The following is a 4,239-nucleotide window of genomic DNA, read 5'->3' on the forward strand; positions in this document are numbered from 1 at the left end:
TCCTCCTGCCAATACAGACTGCGTACGATCGGTGAGGAAGGAAGAGAACCACCGCATTACGGTGCCTCCCATTCCCAACTCACCGAGTCGCCGCAGCATGATACCGTGGTCCACAGTATCAAAAGCCGCTGAGAGGTCCAAAAGTACAAGGACAGAGGAGTAGCCCCTGTCCCGGGCCCTCCAGAGATCATTAACCAACATGACCAATGCCGTTTCCATGCTGTGTCCCGGCCTGAAGCCCGACTGGTATGGGTCTAGATAGACGGCTTCATCCAAGTGTCGAGGGAACTGCTGCGCAACCACACTCTCAACAACCACACTCTCAATAATAAAGTTGGAAGGGACCTTGGAGGTCATCTAGTCCAACCCCCTGCTCAGGCAGGAAACCCTATACCATTTCAGACAAATGACTGTCCAGTCTCTTCTTAAAAACTTCCAGTGTTGGAGCATTCACCACTTCTGGAGGCAGGTTGTTCCAACCATACCATGCTATAAAATAATAGTGGAAAGCAGCCAGGATAAATCTGATCTCCAAAATAACTAGTATTAATAGAAGAAACAAAATTTAACTTGTTACCCAGATTTTGATTTGGGGAGAACAACACCACATAAGCAATGTATGGAGTTTTTGTACACATGGATGCTTCCAAAATATTTACACTCCCTAGAAGCACTTTTTCCTCTCCCTTCTCTTTACTAAGACTCCCCAGTAGGACAAAGGGATTCCGTAAGTCCACATCTATAATTCCATCTTCCTTCCATTTACCTAAAAGGAATGGAAGGTCTGTCACGGAGCAAATGTTATCTCCTATTCCCACCTTGAAACCAGTTTGTTTGTTTTAAGAATAATCATGTGATGAAATGTAGTGAGGAGGGAGGGGTGCATTCCAGAGGAGTAAGAGGCAACTCAGTCCAGATGTTATGTTGTGAGAGAAAGAGGGTGAAGACAGCCTCTCCCTAATAGTTCACAAAGTATATTGTAAATACAGATAGTAGAGTCCACAATCTGGCTAGATTTTGTCTATAGGTATAATATAATAAAGAACTCAGTTTGGAAGAATTGCCATGTGTCATATTTGGTTTTGGGTCCGACAAATCACTTGGTATACTTAGAATCATGTGCCATACTTTGGGGTATTTGGTGCTCTCTGAGTTTGGTTGTTTTCTCACAGAAATAGGCTAGCACTGATGGTGTTATCTAATTTGGTAATGAAAGAAAAGAATCAGATTCAGAGAACACCAAAGACCTCACAGTTTAATTCTGAGCTACAGATATTCCCTTCTGAGGGTGCTTGGTAGGTCCCACCAGCAACTGGAGAAGATAAAGACTGAATCAGACCTTCTTACATGGAATACATGAATTCCATCACTGACCTAATGCTTTTCACCAAAGGGTTACACCTTAAATTTTAACACCAACAATAAGAAATAGGCTGCCAATATTTTCCCATAATAAATTGCAAAAGTACTTTGCAAAAAAAAAAAAAAAAAATCTGTGAAGCAAAGGCAGAGCGATGTGAATGTCAAAGCTAAATGTCACCTAAACCAGCTGGGTGACTATGGGCCAGCCATTCCATCTCACAGGGCTGTTGTATGTTCGCCACTTTAAATTATTTATTAAAATAATAAAGACCCAGAAGAGCTAAAAAATACACATACAAGCGCTGCACAAAGCAGGAAAACCATTTGTCTTAAAAAAAATAAACCTGAAAAAGAGCGAGGCTAGGTTTAATAAAGTCACCAAAGAAAGAAACAAAAATTATATTTGGAGAAGAACTAGATGTAGTAGACCAGGGCTTTTCAACCTTTTCACCCATTGTACCACTTTTAGGATATAATAATAATAATAATAATAATAATAATAATAATAATAATAATAATAATAATAATAATAATAATAATAATAATAATAATAATAATAATAATAATAATAATAAAAAAGTTGGAAGGGACCTTGGAGGTCATCTAGTCCAACCCCCAGTACCACTAGTCGGCTAGCAAGGTGTCAAAAACTTGATGACCCAAAAAAAAGGGGGGGGAGTGATAAAAGTAAAGGTAGTCCTTGACTTACAACAGTTCGCTTAGTGACTGTTCGAACTTACAATGGCATTAAAAAAGTGCCCCCCAAGCCACAGCCGAGCAAGACACCTGCCTGCCCACCCGGCGGCGCTCTTCCTCCTATTTCATTGTTGTGAGCATTTCTGTTGAGGATTGGCAGCGGGGGTAGAGTGGAGGGGTGTTTGGTTTTTATTCCCGTCTGCTGTGTGGTTGCAGCAGGTTTTGGTCACTTCACATGACCCTGGGACACTGTGACCGTCATAAATATGAATCAGTTGCCAAGCATCTGAATGTAAATCACAAGACCCTGGAGATGCTGCAACATTCCAGCTGATCGACGCTTCTTCTGGGCTCAGCAGAAGCACCAGGATCAGTGCTGCTTTCCAGCTGATTGGTGCTTCTTCAGGGCTCAGCACAGTGGCATCTCCACTGAGCCCTGACAGTCCCGAAGAAGCGCTGATCAGCTGGAAAGCGGCACTGATTGATCCTGGCGCTTCCGCTGAGCCCTGACAGTCCTGCAGCTCCAGCCATCTCTCGCTCAGGCTTGTGCGGTGCTGCCACCGGTTCAGCTCATTCCCCTCCCCCACTACCACTTTTCTAGGATGGTTGCGTACCACCTGCCAGGTGCCAATGTACCACAGGTGGTACCCATACCACTGGTTGAAAAGCCCCGTAGTAGACGACTACATATATGGAAGGTGATACAATGGAAAGTGATACAATAAGGGAAATTGAACGGTATGTTAAATGTGGTTGGTAGGCATTCGGCACGCTAAGCACAATTTTCAAGAACAACCTCCCTCTATCTGGAAGGAAAAAGTTTTCGATCAGTGTGTGCTATATGCTCGAACATATGCCAGTGAAACATGAACACTAACCTCATAATCGATACAAAAGTTATGAGTGGNCGGAGCACCCACAGGCTTGTAAGCAGCGTGTGCGTGCTCCCAAAACCCGATATGGTCCTCTGCTCCCGCCATATCTGCCCCTCCCACTGACCGTACCTATCACAACACCCTCCCCTGGTCCCCCAACCTCCCCCCTGATCACTTTAGTGCCGTGCCCCCCCGACATGGCATGGGTTGGCCTACCCACCCTACCCCCCCCCCACACCCCCTAAAAATTTCTCAAAACACCCCACTAAAAACCTAACCAATTTGGGTTTTTTCCCACTAATTACTGCTGCACACCACCTCTCGGGGCTCCACACTCCTTCATCAAGGTGGGCCCTTGAGAGTGTACTGGGCCAGGTCTGCGCGGCGGTCTCTGATACAAGGGCTTCCAACACAGTGCAGGTATCTTGATGACAGGAAATGGGATTGTTCCCTTTCTTCTTCCTGCCATCTCCTAAATCATACCCCTCAATTTTCTGGGAATAGCAGGGTATTCGCAAGCATCATTTCTTCTGGGAGAACCATTTTGATCTGGTCATTCCGCAAGGCAGGTTCTCATTGGAAGAAAAATAAAAATGAATCCAACCTTTTGATCTTTGTCACATTGTCACATTGAATCGCATCTTTGGATCGGGAATAAATATTAATTTACATTTCCTCCTTAGGTTTTAAATTGTAAAAAAAAGTGGTTAAACATCTTCCAACCCTGCTTTCTAAAAACCACGTTTTTGGGTTTTTTTCTTACTAATCTATTACCTGCCCACCCTTCCCATTGAAAATAGTCAAAAGAAATAAGGAAGGCATGAAATATTACTCTGATGAGCCAGGTGAGGGCAGCAAAACTATACGTACCAATTATGTGTATAAAGCAGAACACTTACAATGCCTGAATGTTCACTTCAAATAAAACACTACAAGATATCTTATGTTAACATTTCATATTAATTTTGAGAAACCTTCCTTAAGGTTTAGAATATGCTAGCATTAGAATTTAATTCCCACAATCCTTAGCCCATTATGGTTACTGGCCATCTTATTGAGAGATGATGTGAATTACCAGTCTGTTGTGTCTTAACCAACATATAAAGACTCGAATCAGGTCAGAATCAAAAATACGTTTCATTTCTTTAAATATGATCAAAATCAATGTAGGGTAGTTATTTATCCTGGCCTTACTGTTCTTCCTGAAATGCATCATTATTTAGTCCAGGGTCAGCAAACAAGCCAGTTATAGATCAAAGTTTACTAAAAGACTGCACAGAAAGAGGCACAGATGTCTGACCTTCCT

This window comes from Protobothrops mucrosquamatus, unplaced genomic scaffold (assembly GCF_001527695.2).
Source record: "Protobothrops mucrosquamatus isolate PMUCROS unplaced genomic scaffold, P.Mucros_1.0 scaffold706, whole genome shotgun sequence".
Taxonomy (NCBI): Eukaryota; Metazoa; Chordata; class Lepidosauria; order Squamata; family Viperidae; genus Protobothrops; species Protobothrops mucrosquamatus.